Below are 22,923 nucleotides of genomic sequence, written 5' to 3' on the forward strand. Positions count from 1 at the left end.
GCGAAGCGCGATATAGCGAGGGATCACTGTACATTAACTCAATACTGCACTGAAAAAATAGGAAACTAGGCTGGAAACATTCTATAAACCCTAAAACCAAAATTTCAAAACTCAAACCATGGGTAAGACTAGTTAATAATGGCACACAAAATGTATTTCACTGCATACTCATGACAAATTTTTTACCGATTATTTTTTGGCTTTCTACCTGTCTCAGGTTACACGTTGATCTCCTGGTATAATTTTGGTGAGAATAATCCCGGCTCCTACTGCAAACAGAATCACACCAAATGACTTACATAAAGGGCCAAGCTTACTTTTGACAGCCTAGCTCTTTCATTAGTGATTGAGGCAGATTGTGGTGGAGGATTTAGAGAGGACACAATGGTTAATGTTGCTGTGTTACAAGTCCAAAGTCCTGGGTTTAAATCCTGGCCTGAGAACTACATGCATGTACTTTGGATATCTCCCCCTAGTTTTGCTCATACATCCCAAAGACATTAATGTTTGGTTAACTGCCAACTCTAAATTGTGTGTTTGAGATTATCCTGTGATAGACTTGCTATCGGGATTGGCACAGGCTAAACCTTACAATGAATAACCTTGGTAGAAAACAGAATGAAGTATCTTAGTGTGTTTTTAAATAATAAGAAAAAAGGATTAAATATAACAATAAAAATCTTTTTGCCAGTTGTAATAAGCACTCCTTCCCTCATTTATAAATAAAATGATGACAGATTAAAAAAAAAAAAGAAATCTCAAAAGGATATACTGAAAAGGAAAAAATAAAATTGAATTTATACTAAGGGAGTCTCATATTTAACTGACCTTTAGAGTACAGACAGCAAGCCTCAAATATTTAATGTACGTTCCTTTATTAAGCATAGTATTAGACAAGCAGGGGACTCCAGGCCCCCCGAGATTAAGTTTCCTCATGAAAATATTTTATTTCTTTCCTCAGTGCTGATTGTTTAGCCTACTCTAAAGCTTTAGCGGTTTTTATGCCGTTGCTTAGTAAAGGCCTCTTTGGAGGTTCCTTCTACTGTGTGGTGTTAAGTACAAGTGTGAATGATTGATGGTCAGGTTTTGTGACTTTGCTATGCTTGTTTTTCTCCAAGTTTCAGTCTCCTGAGTGCAGTTTGGGGATTTAATTATATGTCACACTGCAAACTGTTATTATGAGGGACACTTGTAAATAACAGCTGCTTCACTGCTATTGATTTACATGAGAATTGGCAGCTTGGGCTAAATTTGGCAGTAACATTGCAGGTAATTTGTAAGGACTATTGAATTAGGGCAAAAACATTTTTTGTATACTGCAGCATTAAGATAAGATGGAATATACTTTCTAAAATAATGCAAAGGAAAACTAAAAGGGTTGAGCTCTCGGATGGGAATCCACTGTTTGTTCAGGACGCTCTCATGATGTGATATAAGTGTGCTAGCACACCGCCGGCAATACCAGTTGCACTGAAAACAGTAGACATGAACTGCAAAAAATGAATGTGGTCTTGTGGTGGACAAAATGAGTGAGCTAGTAGGCAGACCTAAGTTATGGCCACTGTCTTTTTCTAGGTTGACAACTTCTGGACTGTTAGGGGAAATCAGGCATGTTATCTCTTGACATTTTGAAACCATCAGCCTCCTGTGTTTCCTTTAATTTTGTGTACAAGCGCTGCTGAATTGTCACATGGTCTTGACAATATGACATAACATTTTTCTTTTTAGTGGATTATTTTACATGCTTAATGAAAACTAATTTTTTTTGAAGTTGAGCATCTTACAGCAAAAGAATGCTTGATAAGATGAATGAACTAATATGCTGTAAATCAAGTCTTAAATCTTATACTATAAACAGTATTCTACTGTATATGTGTAGTAGTTGCAGTTTCATACCAAAGTTTTGGTCACCCATGCTAAAACACCAATTTGTTGACATCTGAGGTATTTAAAATAAAACATTCCTCAGCAAACAAAATAAAAAGATTGTTTATGAAAATTTAATGTACAGTTTGATGAACTAAAAAGGTGTAAAAAGACAATAATTTCCAAATGTTTTAAATTGCTTAAGTTTTAGGGTCTCAGAACTCGTTAGGTCATTAATCTGGGTCTGATTTAGCTCATTAAGTATTATAAGTAGTAGTCTGGAATTGTCAGCTGATGACAATCCCAGAGTCTAATAAATTCTTTCTCTCTGAATTTTCAACAACTATGAGGATAGTACTGAGGATCCGAAAAGTAAACTAGATGATGTCTACAAAGCAGGGGAAAACTATAAAAAGGTATCAAAGCACTTCCAGTTAGCAATTTCCTACAGGCCGCAATGTCAGTAAGAAATGGCAGTTAAGGGGAACCATGTAGATCAAGCTAAGATCTGGAAGACCAAGAAAACTGGCTGATAGAACAGTTTGTATACTGTGCAGGCAGACAAAGCAAAACCCCCATATGACTGTTAGGCAGATCTGCAGGCAGATTTAGATTAGAAAGGAATGATGGGGCACTGCTGTAGTGTACAGCGTTACACAAATATGGCCTTCATGGATGGTCCATCAGATACTACCTTACCTGCAATTTCATCACAAAAAGCATCAGAAGCATGTACAAAATATCTACATAAGACTGAGGCATTTCAAAACTAAGTGTTGTGGACTGATGAAGTCAAAATTAAACTCTGGCCACGACCAAAAAGTTTTGTTAGGATATAAAAGGAGCTGGTTTCAAAGAAAAGAACACCTTGCCTGCTGCTAAGTACTGGGCTGGATCTGTTATGCCTTGGTTGTGTGGAGATAGAGGCTCACAAAACATTTTACGTGTGGAGAGAAGAATGGAATCTACTAAATACCAAAGCGTTCTCAAGGAAAATGTCCAACAGTCAGTCAAGAAACTAAAGCTGAATAAAGATTGGCTTCCACATTGAGACAACAAACAAAACACACTTCAAAATCTACTATGAACTATTATGAACAATACAAGTTGGTTTTGTAATGGACATGAACATCATAGAAAATCAGTAGGTAGATCTTAAGTGTACCATGCATGCAAGACAGTCCAAGAATAGATAATCGCTGGAAATGATCTGAAAGGAAGAATGGATAATAATTTAAAGGATAAGAATTCAAAGATGCATAGATGGCTCCTAGCAGTGATTTTTGCTAAAGGGTAATGTTACCAGTTACTGTCTCAGCAGTGTGATCAGACCTTTGCAATTGAGAGTGCCGGACAAATAATACAGCCAATCAATCAATCCATCAATCGATAAGTAAAATAATTAAAAATAAATTTAACAAGTACATCAGGTATAAACATTGAATTACTGGATAGCAGTGGGCAGAAAAGAGTCTCATAGGAGCTTCTTAGTACACGGTGGTGGAATGAGCCTGTGGCTAAAAGCGGTCTAAGAGAACACTTCCTGGAGGGGATGGAGGGGATTTTTCATTATGACATCCAACTTTGCCCCCATTCTCTTTTCCACAGCAGCTTCCAGTGTGTCCAGGGTTTGCCCTTTGATGGAGCAGGCTTTCTTGATAAGTTTGTTCAGGGATTGTGCTTCTTTTGTGCTCAAGTTGCTTCCCCAGGAGACCACAGTGTAGAACACCACAGTGACTACTATCAATTGGTAGAACATTTCCAGAAGCTTGCTGCACATATCAAAAGACTCCTTAGCAAGTGGCTTTTCTTGTACAACATCACTATGTTGCCAGACCAGTTCAGTTTGCTGTTAAATGTGTACCCCCAGTTACTTGTAGCTCTTTATCAATTCCATGAACGGTAACTGGTCTCAAAGGCTTCTTGGCACACCAGAAGTCCAACACCAGCTCTTTTGTCTTGCTGATGTTGATGTCTTGCTGCACCACAAGTCGAAGTCCTCCAAAACCTTCCTGTACTCTGACGTGTCCCCATTATTAATGCAACCTAAGATGGACGAGTCATCTGAAAATTTCTGTAGATGGACAGCACTGGTATTGTGCTGGGCGTCTGCTGTGTAGAGGGTAAACAAGATGGCAGATAGGATGATTCTCTGAGGTGCTCCAGTAGTAATATGTAATTTGGCCAGGAGTGTCCAAACTTTGCTTGAAATTGAAATTGTACCTACAATACATTATTATCAACGTTACTACTTGTTTAATGTCTATTTTCAAGTTTTACCCAGGTTAGCTGATTGACACTAACAAAAAATACCAAAAGACATGATGAAGGTCTGGGTCAGCCTCCCATATATTGTATCCTGGCTGCTAAAATTGAGATAGTTGAACAGAGGTGTTCACAAGACTGAGTCCAAAACAGAACTGATCAAAGACAGTAAAGATGGCGGGAAATGATATCATCTTTGGGGCCGGAACCGGAAGTGATGTTGTCGGGGATTGGGGGTGGATGTGACATCATCTCTGTCTCTATCTCTATGTCATTGAGGGTGCCGGAACCTGGCGGGATTTCCCAGGAACAGCCTGCAAGTAACTGAGAAAGACAGTCAGCACCCTCCACCACCCCCTGGTCGGTGGTGGTATTACAATTACTCAGGCCCTTTAGCTGCCAACTACTCGCACATGTGTGACACCACCCAAACCTCTTCCCTCCTCCCTCCACAGTCTTCGCCATCCATTGGGATGCATTCATTTTCTTTGACCTCCTTCTGGGTTTTATCTCTTCTACCCTATCTTGAAAAACCTCTTCACCCAGTCATTGTCTGTCTCTGGCCCTGCATGCACAAACCATCATTGAAAACACTTCAGATTTATCATAGATGGTTTCTTATCAATACTTTAATATAGCAATCAGTCATGAGCAAACTAATTCATGCACACCTTACGCTTGAGAGCATGATTTAAAAACTGATTCCAGTTTCTGTAAAATATTACTTCTCATTTATCTGCTGTGCTCTCAAGCAAAAATATAACACATTAAAGTTCTGGTTGGAGATATTTAAATACATAGAGTATTCTAGCATAGTCTATTAACCATTGTATCATTTAGTTAAACCCACTTTAATGCATTTAAATGCTTTAATTACAAGACAGTTTGTTGCTATTAACATGAACAATTAGATTTTACTTAAATGTTTTCATAGCTAGGTTGTTCATTTTATCATCCCAGGGTCTGCTTAGACACATATGGCTCTTAATTAAGCTGATTATTTTCATTCTGTAGAAAACATCTACTCTATACACTGTAAAATGTCCAATGTTCAGTGTAAAGAGAGCAGTTTGTATTACCTACACCATTTATCCATTTATATTTCAACTTTTTCCTTTACAGGGTGGCAGGGAGTCAAAGCTTGTCCCAGGATTATTGAATACAAAGCAGGGGTCAAGGCTGGATGGGATGGCTGTCCATCAGAGGGTAGACTCACACATACTGTATACCCACACTCACTCATAAAAGGCCACTTTACAGTAACTAGTTAACCTATCATGTGGGTTTTTGGAATGTGAGAGGAAAACCCACACAGATGCAGAGAAAACTTCATACTGACAGTGAACAGGCTGAAATTGAACCCAAACCTGTGAAGCTATAAAGTAACAACTCTATCAACTGTACTGATGTTCTAATTTTATCCTTTACTATGATTATCCATGTAAACAACTACTCTAATATTGCAGCAATATTCTGTAGTGTTTGCATGTTTTTTAAATTCTGCTGCACAACTTTTTCATTCATTTTTAATACTGACATTTTTGCAGAATTAATTAATGAAACTTGAATATTTAATGCCTAATTAGAAGTTACATTTTCAAAGATGGGCGGCACGGTGGGGCAGTGGACTCACAGTAAGGACTCCCAGGTTCGCTTCCCGTGTCCTCCCTGCATGGAGTTTGCATGTTCTCCCCATGCCTGCGTGGGTTTCCTCCGGGTGCTCCAGTTTCCTCCCACAGTCCAAAGACGTGCAGGTTAGGTGGATTGTCGATTCTAAATTGTCCCTAGTGTGTGCTTGGTGTGTGGGTGTGTGTGTGTGTGTGTCCTGTGGTAGGTCAGCACCCTGCCTGGGATTGGTTTCTGCCTTGCCCCATGTGTTGGCTGGGTTTGGCTCCAGCAAACCCCTGTGACCCTGTGTTCAGATTCAGCGGGTTGGAAAATGGATGGATGGATGGATTTTCAAAGATATACTTTGTAAAAACAACACAAAATAGAAGATGAAATTTTTTCTTAATAGATGCTGAAGTTGTGATGGGTATGTACAAGCATACCATCAACAGTGATTATTGTCCTTCTCATGAAGTATGAAGTTGTTTTCATCCAGTTTAACAAAAAAGACCAAAATGGCTAATGAGAGCTAAGCACAGTGTGAGCAAATGGACAGTCAGGTCAGTGCTGGAGGCTGACCAACTTCCTGATTATGATCAAAATTGACAAGTATGTTATCTTTTCCTCATTGGCCACAACACCTTTTTATATTCCTTTAAATCTAGTCTCCATTATCAACCTTAAATGGTTGCATTCATCAAAAATGATAATCACACCCTATACACCTAATAAAACAAACATAGCAAACAAGTTTGTATTATAAGCATACAAAAATGCAAACTTTTGCCTGTTCTTAAATTCTACATTTTTGCCTCTCCCAGAACTACTAATGGAATGTCCTGCCTTCTCAGCTGTTTGCACCACCTATATAATCTGTTCGTCATCCCTTTTTTCCCATTTTCTAAAGCTGCTGATTCAATTATGAGTCTGAACAAGAATGCACCACAACAGCTTTAGCTGCAAGGCAGAAACAGACCTGATGTTGGACTGCAGTTCAATGTAATCCAGACTCCCACATTGCCCAACAATCCCTCATATACAGTGTTAATTCAACCTAACATGAACCTCTTTGGAATGGTGAGGGAAACACACAGAAAACTGATTCAAATGCAGGGGGAATTGTGCAAACTCCTCACAGGCTGTGGGCCACCACTCAAACTGAAGATCTGGAAACAAAGGGTCAGCAGAACTAACCGCTGCAATCATCATGCCACTTTGGAGTACGCTGTGCAAAATCTGATTTACTTATAAGGTGCATTCCAGCTCTAATTATGTGATCTCATAATATTGTGAAAAAATGGAATTAGGTTAATAAAATTTATACAAAAGCCTATCAGATTATGTGGTATATATATAAAGTATACACAGCTAATATGAGGTACAGTATAACTTGATATAATATTGTATTAGCGCTAAGTCTATAGTCATATTTATAGGAATACATGAGGCTTTCTGAGAAAATATTATTGAATTTCTAACTCTGCTTTCTTGTTCATTTAATAGTATGTTTAATTTGTTTATAATTTGAAATGCTTTCACCAGTGTAAACTGTTTTGCTCCAGGGAAAGCATTCCTAAAAAATCATAAGTAATGCATTTCATCCATTAACACACAGGGGGCTGTGAACAAGATGCTACTTCATGTTCAAAGTGAATTCAACTTTTCAAAAATTAATGTATATTCATTATTTAAACTTGGAAATAACTAAAAAAAAGGAAACTACATAGAATTTATTACATGCTGCATCTGGCTGATGCCTTTATCTAAAGCAATTTACATTTGAATACATAACAATGCAGCTGATAACAAAAGAGAGCACAGGGTTGACTTGCTAAAAGTCAAAATATCAGTGACGTGTGGAAAATGACCCAGCATCATTATGGTGTAAGGTCTATTATCTTAACAATTACATTACAATGCCTGTCGCGGTACAGGAGCTTGTGTTCCCCAGTGAACTTTAGCAATATGTTGTCTACAGATATTCGTTTGTGATATTGTTACCCACAGAAATTCGGTCAAAGGGAAGGGGCCAGATGAAGAACAACTCATAATTTGCCCCTTATAAATAGTTTAACTACATTTAAGGGAACCTTACCCAGAACAAGGATAACAGGAACAAGTACTGGAGCTGTGGCTAAAAGTGGTATTCACTTTTGAGTATTTGGTAGCTGAGTACCAGTCAGTCTCAGCATGAAATAGTTGTATATAGCCATGTGTGTGTTCAGCACCCACAACATGAAGGGTGAAGGATAAGTGCAATGCCTGTTGTGTTACAGGCAAGACCAAGGCAAACAAGATCTTGGAAAAGCAACTGGCTCTTAGTTTAAAAAGGCTAAGGTAGGAAGTTTTGTGATTCAAGGACCCCAGGATATTGTTTAGTAAGGATAGATAGATAGATAGATAGATAGATAGATAGATAGATAGATAGATAGATAGATAGATAGATAGATAGATAGATAGATAGATAGATAGATAGATAGATAGATAGATAGATAGATAGATAGATAGATAGATAGATAGATAGATAGATGCTGCCATAGCTATTCAACGATTAGACTTTGGGCTCTTTCAGTAACTAAGTCCTGATATTCAACAAATTAGTCTTGTTTTAGAAAGCTGTACATGTCACCAGCTGACCATTACTCCAATGATCTGTTAGTCCTATTCGTTTAATGAACCAATCCAGCAACAATATACCCTAGCCACAGGAAGGTGGGAAAAATCCAACCCACCACTTCAACCTGGTTCACAAACTCAGCAAGTTCTTACCCAAGTTAGGGCATTCTACATCTTGGGCCTCTCACTGATCTGAGAACATGAATACTGTAGAGTCTCGCTTATCCGACATAAACGGGCCGGCAGAACGTCGGATAAGCGAAAATGTCAGATAATGGGAGGTGTTAAGAAAAAGCCTATTAAACGTCAAACTATGTTATAATTTTACACATTACGAGCCTAATACAGTGGAACCTCAGTTCACGAACATCTCTGAACACGTACAAATTGGGTTATGACCAAAAAGTTCGCCAAACTTTTGCCTCTGTGCACTACCACACACTCAGTATAGAAACAAGCCAGTTTCCCTTTCGGTTTGTGCGCGCCAATGATTTCCGCACGTGTTCAGTCTCTCCCTGTGCATTCCCTGTGCAGCGTTAGAGAGAGAGCGCGAGAGAGAGACACAGACAGACACATGCACACGCAAGAGAGAGAGAGACACACACACACACACACACGAGAGAAAGAGAGACACACGCAGGCACGCACACACACACGCGCGCACGAGAGAGAGACAGACGCATGCACACACACGTGTGAGAGAGACGGACACACGGACACACACACGCACGAGACAGACGGATGCACACACACACACACACGCACGCATGCACACACACGTGCGCACGAGAGAGACGCACACACACACGTGCGCGCACGTGAGAGACACACATGCCAGAGAGGGCCAGCCACATAATCCACTGTAATCATGTTTTACAACAAAACAACAGAAATATTTAACTGAAAGAATGAACTTAGCAACAAAAAATAGACTACGCTCACGCTCGCAACTTGCAGTTCTTGTTGCCGATTGATGCGTTTTTTTTTTGGTTTTTTTTTGTGGTGGGATGTCGGATAATACAGAATGTTGGATAAGCGAAGGTTGGATAAGCGAGACTCTACTGTAGTTGTTTTCTTCAGTGTCATCATCTGATTACAATTCTTTTCCACCTACTGTAATAAAAAGTGTAAAGGATGCTCCACTTTACTTAAAATTAGAAAAAAATTAAACTCACCCTGCAAGGAACAGTTCAGAAGCTTTCAGAAACTGGCCGGCATTTATCAGTCTTGCATTACTTCAACATGATAAACTTGAAAATATTTTTTAAATTTAGTATCTTCCAGTGGTTACTTCATTTTAAATCTTTCACTCTCTTTGCTCTCTAGATGGGTATGCAAAGAGGTATATGATCTGAATAAATGTAATACTGTTTACTTAATGACCTGTAATGAATGCATTGTTAATTACATTTTGGAATAAAAAAGGATGCTGCAAGTTGTGTAAAATAGTGAGCAAACAAAGATGAACTCCATCCATCCATCCATTTCCCAACCCGCTGAATCCAAACACAGGGTCACGGGGGTCTGCTGGAGCCAATCCCAGCCAACACAGGGCACAAGGCAGGAAACAATCCTGGGCAGGGTGCCAACCCACCGCAGGACACACACAAACACACCCACACACCAAGCACACACTAGGGCCAATTTAGAATCGCCAATCCACCTAACCTGCATGTCTTTTGACTGTGGGAGGGAACCGGAGCGCCCGGAGGAAACCCACGCAGACACGGGGAGAACATGCAAACTCCACGCAGGAAGGACCCGGGAAGCGAACCTGGGTCCCCAGATCACCCAACTGCGAGGCAGCAGCGCTACCCAATGCGCCACCATGCCGCAAAGATGAACTCACTTCCTTAAAATATAAATTAACAACACCATCCATGGCTTCAAACGGGGACTGACCAATTCACAACATGAGAAGAGAGAGTGGAGCTGAGAAATGCATACAAATGCTTAGACATTAGACCTTCAGCTAAGGAGAAATCCAGCAAGTCAGCACTTCATCAGAAAGAGTGAGGAAACTGAAACTTAGCCGCAAATTTTACTACCACAGAGTTTAAATCAGCAAGTCAATCATTAGTTAACAGATACAGTCTACTGTTTCTTGCCAGCCAGAAAGCTGCAACAGTTGCTGTATCTATCTATCTATCTATCTATCTATCTATCTATCTATCTATCTATCTATCTATCTATCTATCTATCTATCTATCTATCTATCTATCTATCTATCTATCTATCTATCTATCTATCTATCTATCTATCTATCTATCTATCGCAATTAACATAGAACATGGTTAGAAAGAAAATTATAAACCAAAAGGTTATTGTGCTCAAATGAGGCAAAAGGCAGGTTCTACAACAAGTGTGCCCAAATCCTAAGAAGATTAACAATATAATCATTGACTATGGAACCCCAGAAAAAAGAGTAGGCTGGGTAAAATATACCCATCAAAAAAAAAAACAGAGGACAAGCTGACAGTAATGCTAACATGAGAACAATATTATTTCTAAAACCAGAAGATGCACTGATCAGCCTAATGAGGCATAGCATCCATGAGAAAGATGTTTCAACAGAAACAACAACCATTTCACCAGCTGAAGGTAATTTTCATAGTAGAAAAGATTGTCCATGTTACAAAAGAAGCATAAACTATTTAAATAGTAGCAGAATTTCAGACAATTGAGATCATAGATGTTTAGGGTGAGGCAGAAAATATAATAATAGCAATGTTTTATTTATGTAGCACCTTTCATACACTCAAGGACACTTTACAATTCAAGAAAAACACATTAACAAGACAGTAGAAGTTACATACAAGAAAACGAATAATACTCATTGAAAAGATGTGTTTTTAACAGGAAATGAATAATAGATTTTTCCTTGCGAAGACTGAGGAAACGCATTCCAAATTTTAGGGAACATCACACTGAAAGCTCTGCCACCCATAGTTACTAACTTGTATTTAGGTACAGTGAGTAAGTTAGCGTCCGATGATCTTAATGCACGGGGAGGAGTGTAAGGAAGCAGCAGCTCAGACAGATAATTAGGGGCTAAACCATGAAGGGCTTTAATGGTGATGAGAATAATTTTATATTTGATTCTTGAAGAAACTGGTAACCAATGCAAATCATAAACAACAGGAGAGATGGGAGTAGATTTTTTAGTGTGTGCAAGTAAACAATATAAAATATAAAAGGTCGGTAGGATTTTTATGTGAGCCTTTTGCACAGCATCAGGCAGAACAGGATAACACATACTCAGTCACCTTGGTGGTCACAGAGGTCCACCACAAATGACACCAAAGCTGTTTTACTCTTTGCATAACCCCTAGGTCGACCTGTACACAGTGAGTAATGACCACTAGATAGCACAGCTGTGCAAATGGCAGAGGGAACAAAAAGTGGTTTAATAGCTAATAAATCAGTCATTTACTATTTTAATTGTTACTTAATTTTAAGGACCTGAAGACTTATTTCATTTGGACATTAGAAATTTGTACATTAATCAGTGGGTAAATACTGTCTATCACAGTTATATTAAAACTCTTTAATATATGGCAATTTGATAAACCTAAAAAAAGACAGTTAATCACTCCAGTGAAAATAATGCATTAATTAAACTGATGAAACATTTCATCTGCCCAAATTTAGAAAATGAATATGACAAAATGTAAATTTTATTACCCAACAAGTTCCACAATAACAGCAGCTCATATGAGGTGTACAGAGATGCCTTATATAAGTGATTTGAGAAAAGATATGCTGCTCATTCCTTGAAACAGTTACTCAGTAGCTCTGAACATGGGGAAAAATACAGCACCTTTCTGCTTATCAGGAACACAACCCTCCAATAACAATAAAAACTCCAAAATTCCAGAGTTTGGTGAATAGGGAAAAATAGCTGTGCCATTACTATAGCATTTTCAAATTTAAGTATGCATTTTTGAAACTCACATATCAGTCAGGGTGACCTGGAGAATGAGTTAAACCTCTACATGTATTGCTAAACCACTACATTGTGTATTTATTTATTTTTTTTTGTTCTTTATTTCGCCTTATACAATTTCTTGTATTAGGAATTTGGTAGTTTTCGCATACCCCTTGGGGTCAGAGCACAGGGTCAGCCATTGTACAGTGCCCCTGGAGCAATTACAGCTTAAGGGCCTTGCTCAAGGGCCCAGCAGAGCAGTGGCCTTTTGGCAGTGACGGGGATTCGAACCGGCAACCTTCGGGATACCAGCGCAGATCCTTAGCCTCAGAGCCACCACTTCGCCCTTACCAATATTCAACAGTGTAATGATCCTGAAGGGAGTATGTAAGCTTTGCCTGTATCTCCTTCGACTCTCTCAAGTCACTGTGGTTTTACCAATCACCAAAGTAAAGTTAAATGATGATTCAAAATTGACTCTTTATTGAATAAATCTGGGTGTGTATGTGTGTGTGCATTGCAGTGGGCTGCTGCTCCATTCCGAGTTGGTTCAAGAGTTGTGCCCGTTGATAACCACAGAGAAAGATAACTGTGGAATATTGAATGTGAAGATAGAATCAGAACAAAAAAAATCTGGTTGGAGTCAGGAGTATTTACATGCCAGCATCAGCACATGATGACAATTACAAAGTAGTAATAAAGTAGATGGCAAGGGTAAAGTTGGAAAAGAGATGGTCAAGGAAAGGCGATCAAAGTAGATGGTCAAGGTTTAGAAAGACCAATGGGGGTAATGAGTCGATTTCTTTATAAAAGAATTATATAATTGTTAAAACAAAAAGAGGTGTAGACCGCTGTAAAAAAATACCCCAGATTTACTGTTTTGCTTGCTGAACTTGAAGTAGTAATAATGGTAGTAGTATTGTCATGTGTATAGGATACAGTGAAATTATTACTTGCATACTCGACCAACATGCTGCTCGTCAGCATGGTAAACTAGAATGTATTAAAATATAGAATCCCATTAATGCTGAAGAAACTTACTAAGGGTAAAGTCATTCCACTATTGGACTTATGTTAGCAGCATTGTCTTATGGCAGCAACAGTTACATGAAGCCAGCAGGATCATGCACAAGAATTGCATAACCGTGGATGGAGTGCTAGTCTGTCCTAGAGCTCATTTATACACACAAAATCACTCATAAACAAAAAAGAAAAAATAAGGTACACTGTATATAATTTGTATTATTCCCAAAAAAAGAAGTACATTTTGGATCTTCAATTTTGGTAACATGAAAAATAAACACATGAAGTCAGAAGAGCCTAAAATACATCCACGTAAGCTCACTTTCATTTTGTTTAATCTGGTGAGGTTGTGTTGATATTGCATTGCGCTAAACAGAACATGCCAGTCTACACCTAGCAACTGCTTTCAGCAACTCTCGTAGAGTTCTCTGTGACTCTTGAGCATATCAGTTGTATGCATCTGGTTAGCTGTGTCAGCTATACTTCACGGGCTACCTCTTAAATTCCTGCTCAAAAACCTCAACTAGCCTCTCTTGAGCTGGAGAAGCAGCGATTCTACTTTGGGTTATCCCAAAAAAATGATCACAGACAATGATTGGAACAACGCTGCACAGGAGCCTTATTTCAGCTGCTAGAACTTGCCAACTCATTCGTTTAATCACCACATGGGACTAACAAGTATAGGTGATGAAGAGGATTTAAACTGAATGGCAAATTGAAAGCTTCATTCCAGGACTTAACTCCTGCTGCATGACTACAGTGTGGTGCAACATGTAAAATCTGCTGCTGCTGTACTAGTTTGTTGTTCACATCTGATAATCATATTTACCCTCACTTATGAACAAAAAGCCAAGGTTCTTGAACTTTTACACCTGAAGTATCTCCTCACACCTTAGTTACAGGCAGCAAATAAGTCTTGTCTAAGAAAGGAACATGGCTTTAGATTTGAAGGTGCTGATTCGTGTTCCATCCACATCACATTTAACTGCAGACTATAAACAAACAGGAGAAATGTAAATCTACAAAGATATTTTTCTCTCAAGTTTCCTCTTCTTCCTAATATTAAGGCTTTAATTGACATTAGTTTGTAGCGGGGCCACATAGAGGGTTTTATTTGTATGCAAGAATGTCCTGTTGAGTAATTGTTAAATGTGAATAAAAACACTGGTTGCACCGATTCCTGTTTGTAAATTGTGGTCGATGTCTTTAAACAGGTTTGCACTGATGTGGAGGAGCTTGTGGGATTTGTAGTTTGTTTTTTGTATGCACTGTACCAATAAAACCAGAAGAGAAGGATGTGGCGGGACTTTTTGATTGTGCCATTTTCCAATCAACATCATTTGCAGAAGCACCTAAACTTTTCAGTTACTGGACATTCGTAGCGGAGAAGGATGGTACTCGGCAACCAGATTTAAGGATGGCAGTGGGGTCTTTTTCCTCCAAATCCAATCCTTTGATGGTCTTGGAGAAGAGGCGTGCTTCCGAAGACACCAGTGGTAGGACAGAATTTCACTATCCATGTTCCGGGTAGCAGTTTATTGAGTAGGAGCATTCCACGCTTCTTTCCATCATTTAACCATAATTTCCAATTCCAGAATCACTTCCATCACTTACAGTAAGGACTTTTTTCAGGACTGTAAATGTCATCGTGTAGGGGTTTGTTCATGGGTTTTGTTTAGTACTTTTTCTGCTTGTAAGTTGTTATTCTAGCAAATAAGGAACATTTTATATATTTGTGTGTTTGGTGTGTTTAATCTTTATGGGCATTTTTCTGGGTGTTGTTAATATATTCAGGTGGCAAGGTGGAAATATGGTAGAGCTTAGGTGCTGGCCTGGCTCTATCCGTCCCTCATTTTAAAAGCGTAGCAGCTTCCTTGCTATATAAATCTGGTGGCAACCTCCATACTCACTAGAAGCAGGGGGTGCGCTACAAGCTGTTTAGTGTTATCGAGGAGCACTGGAACACTTGCCTGATAGAAGAAGCTTGAAATCAGTGTGCACAGCCTTTTTGAAGTGATTTTTATGGCTTTACCTAGTGACGGCCATGTACATATACTGCTGTGTCATGAAATGTTTTGTCTACTAAGGTTTTCATAGCTGCCTATATAAGAACTGTGACCTTGAAATTAAGAAGGAATGAAAGATTTCCAAACCAAACTGAAGTACCATAATGAAATATGCTGTTTATTACAGTGTGGTAACCAGTCTCAAACATTCACACCGTGTATTAATATCTGTACTAAAATTAATCATAATATTTACAAGTAAGCTTAGCGAGCTTCTGAATTACAGTAGGTGCTAAAGCAGAAGTAAACAGTCTTTCCATCTGCATATCATCTGAACCTGGCAGGGTTCCTGATGGATTATTGTTTTTCCTTTCACACCTGAATGCAATAGCAATCAAATCCACCATGCTTCTCCAGGTTTTGTAAATGGTCTGGCTCCTGTCTTACTAAAGATACTGTACTGAAATGCATAGCAAAATCAAAGAATGTACACGGAGAGGGTAAGAAACAAAGGTCAAAACAACAGGCATACTCTATTTGCTATTCATGCCACTCCACACTTACTCAAAATTTAAAAATCCTGAGGTCTCCATGTTGCTCTCAAGTTACATTCATAATTATTCTTCCATATCCAAGTTTGCGTGATACTGTTTTAAATGTAAACCTATGACATTCTCCAAATTGTTAAATATTATTCAAATGAATTACAAGAAAGTTGGGTATGACAGATATTATGGTTAATGGCTTCAAAGAAACAGCCTTCATTCCTTTTGATAATGTTATATTAATATGCATTGCTTTATTGTTACCCTTACCATGCATTCTTGTTTAAAAATATAAAATTCATTTTGTATGCATAAATATTCTAAAGATAAAAAAAAAGAAGAATCTGAAATGGAATTGCAAGTGCTTGCTTGTCATGATGTTAGTGACAAATGATCAGGATACTTAAAGGACAACTCCACCCTCAGTAAGATGCTGTGCCTGGACATGTAATTAAGAAAATAAAGTGAACTAATAAAAAAGTTGCTGAGTGAGCTCAACTGCCATGGCATCGGCAGCTGTTATTGCTTTGTTTAACATAAAGCGACAGCTCTTTTATTTTAGCAACTAGTGAATTGTCCTTTAAAAATGGTTTCCAGCATATAAAGTTCATTTGCTTGGACTGTTGTAGAAGTAATCAGCAAGACTGCTTTAAGGAGTTATTCAATAATCTGGAATTCCAGCAAAGGCTCAATCTACTCATGGGTTTTACTGTGCAAGCAATGTCAGAGCTGTATTGTTGCTCACAAGTCTCAAATATGTGGACAAATCATTTCTATAAATATCTTCCAGGGTACTACTGCTTCAGTACAAATCTTTGAAAAACAGAACGGAACATGGACAACTTACATTTGAAATGTGTTGTCCAATTTATGGATCGTTGCTACTGTGTATTTACATTCCCCATCTTTAGTCTCAGATATTAAATTAAAATAATTCCTACCTCTCCTGCGCTAGTCTGTCTTTCATTTTAATGAACCCCTTTAATTGAAGGAGCTTTTTGCTTTGTGCCCTCCCCCACCATAATTTATAGTCTATGGGGGAAGAGTGAAAGCCTTAGATTCGTTAAAAATTTCGATGTCCGATTTTCGACAGATCTCGACATTTTAGGGTCCCCTGATAACAAAAACAACAATATCTCATTGATGGGTGTGTGTGTGTCTGTGTGTCACAGTTTCTTGAGAATGGTCTAAAGCTAAAATGGCTGCACCGAAAAATACTAAACTCGAGCCAAATCATGCAAAAGAAAGAGGCACTCTAGAGGAACCCTCAAATACCATATTTCTGCAGGTAATTATTAATTCTTTTCGTCAATTTCTATCGTAACGGTCTATTTTATGATCAGAAAGATCATCATCAGAGCGGTAAGTAATTACTGAAATGTTATAGAATAGTTCGGGTAACTTGGTTTCTATGGCGGGAAGCCTACTAATGCTCACGTCTGAAATTTTTGTTTTAAAACAGTCCAATTTTAAGACAAAAGGTAAAAGCTAACCTGGTTTATCAGTCCATTCCAGAGCACACTCACTTACACTAAGCAGATCACTGTAACCGGCACATGTTTAAAATGCTCCAAGAAAACACAGAGGTCAGATCTGATCAGGTCAGATTTGAATAGCAGCACTATCCACTACACCAACTTGCCATCTGGGTGGCAGCATTAGGTGGTGCATGGCTATTATTAAGGGGTGACAGGGTGGTGCAGTGCTACCTCATAGTAAGGGGACCAGGATTGGCGTTGTGGGTCCTCCCAGTATTGAGTTTGCACGTTCTCCCTGTGCCTGCATGGGTGTCCTTCAGGTGCTTTGATTTCCTCCCACAGTCTAAAGACAGGCAGGTTAGGTGAATTGGTGACAGTAAGATGGCAGTTGTGTGTGTTTGCCCTGCAAGAAACTGGCAGCCTGTCTAGGGTATATTCCTCCTTTGCTCCCTATGTATGCTGGGATAGGCTCCAGCCCCCTTGCAACCCCCCACAACCCTGGTCTGGATTAAGCAGGTTAGAAAATTACATGTTTGTTGTTAAGCACTGGGTACTTTATTTAATTCTACCTAATTTCCTTCTAGTTAATTTTATCGCTGGCATTGCCATATATCATTACATTACTCCATATACTTTTTATGAATTATACATTTGTCCGCTTTGTAAAGCTGCTTGTGATGGTGTGTTCTGTGAAGGACATTATATAAAATAAAGATTGATTCAGTGGCTGATTGATTGAATGCATTCCTGCAAATGTCGTATGCTTTCTTTACAGTGCACACTATGAAAGGTGCAATATTAATTCAAGATTTATGGGATCGCTAAGACCCAAAATGAAGGAGGCATATATGAACTTGCTGTATGCACACCAACTGGTAATAAATAATTTGACTGCCTCAGTAGTCATTCATGAGTAATGCTAAAGCTCAATATGAAATCACCAAAATGTTAACCAACACTTTAACTGCAAGCAGTTTCTAGCATATGAGCCATTTGTATGAAGACAACTTAAATTAAACAGAATTGATCATTCATTTTAAATGCACAAAAAGATATTTTATGAAAAACTAACCTGTTTCTGAAATTGAAATGTCTCTTCTCTATAAATAATGTATTCTAAGACCACGGAAAGGTAGGGGAAATGCAACAGAAAATAGAAACCAGACAGTTCTTATTAATACTTTCAGTACCTGCAAGTAAACTAATTTCTGTTTATTTTATAGAAAAGGGAAAGTATGTGTCATTTTATTGTAATTTGTCTTGCACACACCTGAGAAACAGCTGCCACACTTCACTCCGACCTGTGTCACATTTTAATGACCTGTACACATTTCATGCAGCCCTTGCGCCTTTTTATATGCACTCACATTGTGGAGCCCTGCTGTGTCTTTGTCCTCTACTGCCTGTGCCTCCACAGTGACGGCCGTCTTTCACACACCCGCTCCTGCACACATTTCCTTTTGTGATACTCATGTTGCTGTGTTTGCATTAAAGGTTGTTCAAAACGGGATATGCTCATCACAAGCCAGTCAGTTTTCTTCATTTGCGTGGCCCATAAAACGAATAATACAGTGCACAAGTGATTGCAAAAAATATTAAAAAATGGAAAATGAAGTAATAATGAAGTAAGCTTAATAATCAATGAAGCAACCCCATTACATCACACCTTTATCTAAAGTAATATAATTTAGGCAGCTTTGCTTTTTTTTTTCATGTATTGTTCTTCAGAGTGCCTTTTGTCTTAGATTAGAAAATGGACTCGGTGTCACATTTAATAAGAGCCACTGCAAATTGTAGCTATTTAGGTTTTGCACTGTGCTGCTTGTCAGATTAAAACAATAAATAAACATCTTTATTGCCTACTCTCAACTTTACTGCACTCATATTATCGTACGGACACAATCCCCCTTCCTTCTGAAATAGATTGAAGATAAAGTGATTATTGATAAAAAAAAGGAGAAAAAGGGCTCTACTAGAATAAACTGCATTTGCTTTATGCTGCACTAACATTGCCAACACTATGAAGATTCTAAATAGGACACTTTGCTTTGGACGTAAATTAAATTCATAATTCTTATTGCCATATTAGAAAAGCTAATTAGATGATGTCAGATATGCCTACTATTGCTTAAGAGTAAAACACAGACGCTGGGATCCTCAGTGAGCTCTAAGTGCATTTTAGGGAAATACCCATCCATTAGCGCCAATGGGGGCAAGACCTGATCAAAAAGGGTGATGGAGGGAGAATGTTTACGATCTGTTTATTACATGTCTGTTATTGATGTTTTTCTATTTTATGTACAAGGAAAATTAAACTATGAGACGCATATGTTTTAAAAAATTGACCAGTTAAGATCCTTTAGTCCCCAGTTACTGTAAGGCAAAACTGACGCCACCTTTAGAGCACAAACAAAGGTTATTGGAAGTAGTTCAGATAAAAAAAAACCAAAAAAAACACATAAACTCTTAATGATAAATGAACAAAAATCTAACCCTTACACTAGATATACTAAATTGCTCTGTAAATGTGCTTCCTCTTTGCTAAACCAGTTCATACATCAAGCAATAAACTTATCAGGTTCAGCTTCATTCATGTAAAAAGTGGTGATCAATTCAAGTTCATGGTGACTTCCCATTTGAATTCATTTTTACAGAAGTCGTATTTCTTATTTGCCTGAGTAAAGGTCAGTAATAATAATGCCGCAGTCTTGGTTGCCATCATGCATTAGTACCATTAGTACCATGCTGCAAAGGACACAGGTAAGGTGAATAGAAAATGAAAAAATAAGTCATATTTACGAAAATCGGATGTGTCCAGCACATGATTTTTCCTGCATAAAGCTATGATTTTAGCAGTAAAATATTGTAGTCTAATATTTTATTAGGCAAAATAAATAATATGTTGTTGAATATATTTAACATTCTCAGTCCTTTTGTCTGCAGCATTTTGTGGCACAAATATGCACAAAAAATCTAAAATCGTTACTTTTGTACAATAAATACAGTTTATACAGTGCTAATCACTATGCTGATTTTCATTCTGATTGAGCGATTTGTTTTTGAATTATTATATCTCTCGATTCACACCTTGACACACATGCAAAGAAAAACAACGTTTACTTATATATCACATTTTTATGCAAACAGTGTAGCTTGTGCTTCACAAGATGTCGGAGTTAGCTAAAAAAAGAAAAATAAATAAGATTATGCAATAATATTAAAGAGTAACAAAGAAAATAAAACTAGTTCTGGGCAGCAATTAAAATTTTTAATTGCGATTAATCGTATGATTGTCTTAATCCCAGACAATCACAACAATCACGTTGTTATGTGCAAAATGCAATAATCAACTCAAAAGTAGTGTATTGCGTGTTTTTGGTTTGCAAACACTTTAAACAAATAAGGTGCTTTTTAACAGTAGCAGTTAAAATATTTTTTGCAAATCTCAAATTAAATATTAATGTAATCAAATCAAATATAAAACCAAAGCTATTTGCCGCTGCCAGGGCATTAACATTTTATCTAGTTTGTTATAGAAAAACAAGTAATGGTTTCACACATAAATCAACATAAAATGTCTATTGTTGCCTGTTTTGCCTGCTGTCGGCCCCTGTTTGCAGCAGCAGCGGCTTGACGGCCAGCAGGAATGCACATTGGGCTGACTGTCTGGCTGACAGGTGCGTGGGGGTGGCAGTTGCAGTGAGACGCAATATGGTTTGTTCCTCCTATCATTGTAAGTGTCTGTCCTCCCAGGTGAATGTTGCCATAGATGTATCAGCTACACAAACGTGTTCAGCACTACAATCAGCTGGGAACCAATCAGCTGATGCTGGTACCTCACTTTCGTTTTCGACCTACTTCTCCAGATCACTTGCATCAAAATCGGAGTCTGACAAATCAGAGTCCGATTCAGCGATAATACGAAAAAAGCTTTGCTTTGAGCATTCACTTTGGTGTCTCTCCACATACCATTTTAGAAGCTGTTTGCTGTTCGCTACTCATGCATGGAATCGAGGTCAAATCAACAAAGCTAACTTTCCTTCTAGCAAAAGTGTATCGAAAAGCGTTGTAACAAGAAGATCACTGATCTCTATTGATCACTAGCGAGACTGAGGCTTTCAAAATAATAATAACAAAAACTGCGTTAACTCCCAATAAAATAATTGTCGGCGTATATAAATGAATGTGTTAATGCAATAATAGCGCGTTAACTTGCCCAGCCCTAAAAAAACAAATCCAAATGATGTTAAAAAGCAGATAAATATCAAGAGTAGCGTCCTTATAGACAATATCATGATGTAAGATGAGCCCAGTGATAATGTCAGATGGCTGGGAGGACAGAAAAAAAAACTTCAGGTAGACTGGAGAAAAAACTAAATCTGCAGGGATTTCAAGGCCAAAAGACTGTCAAGCTTCCACTGGGCATTCTACCTAACATAAATGTTCCTAATTCATTCCTCTTTGTTTCCAAGGTTCATATGAGAAGATCTGATGGAGCTGGTCTCGTGAACAGCTGAGGCACCTGCCTTCATTCCAGCATCACAGGGGGCTGCATGGTGCCTTGATCACATGGTGGTGTCACAAATCGCCACCACAGAAGAACTGGAAAAGACAGCAGAGAAAAGCAGAGATTAGTAAAGATTATAGATTCTTGAAGAATATGACAATTCTATGCCCATATAGTCTATTAGGAGTACAACTAAAATGTAGCAATATACAAAAGAGCCAAATTAAAAAAAAATGGGATTTTAGAAGTTTTTTAAAATGTTCCACAGTACTAGCCTGGCGATTTTCTATTGGTAGAGTATGCCAGGTTTTAGGTGCATAACAGCAAAAGGTTACCTCACCATTTCTTTTAAGCTTAGCTCCTAGAATAATAAGCAGACCACCATTAGAAGATCTAAGGCTACGACTTGGAGTGTAGGGGGACAGGCATTCCAAAATATAGGACAGAGCCAGATTATTTAAGGCTTTATAAACCATTAGTAGTATGTTAAAGCAGTTCTAAATGACATGGTTAACCAATGTAACAACACTAAAACATTTGAGATGTCCTCAGATTTTCTTTTTCTAGTTAAGATTCTGGTTGCTGCATTCTGTACTATCTGTAACCGATTGATGTATTTCTTAGATAATCCTATTAGGAGTGCATTAAGTAATCTAGCTGACTAAAAACAAAAGCGTTAACTAACTTGTAAAGTTATAAGAGGGTGTAACTTTTGCTATATTCCTTAAGTGAAAAATTGCAATCATAGTAATTTGGTTAATATGTAGTTTAAAGTAAATGAAACACTCCAAAAGTGGGCAGATCATGTCCATGGATGCGTAGAAGGTAAAAATATGTCAAACATAAAACAAAATGAAATTTTGATTCTATCAACTTTTCATATATATATATACAGTGGAAACTCGGTTCACGAACGTCTCGGTACAGGTACAACTCAGTTTACAACCAAAAAGTTCGCCAAACTTTTGCCTCGGATCACGACCACACACTTGGTATACGAACAAGCCAGGTTCCCTTTCGGTTTGTACATGTTCAGTCTCTCCCTGTGCATTTCCTGTGCAGTGAGCAAGAGAGAGAGCGA

The sequence above is a fragment of the Erpetoichthys calabaricus genome, chromosome 7, assembly GCF_900747795.2.
Source record: "Erpetoichthys calabaricus chromosome 7, fErpCal1.3, whole genome shotgun sequence".
Taxonomy (NCBI): domain Eukaryota; kingdom Metazoa; phylum Chordata; class Cladistia; order Polypteriformes; family Polypteridae; genus Erpetoichthys; species Erpetoichthys calabaricus.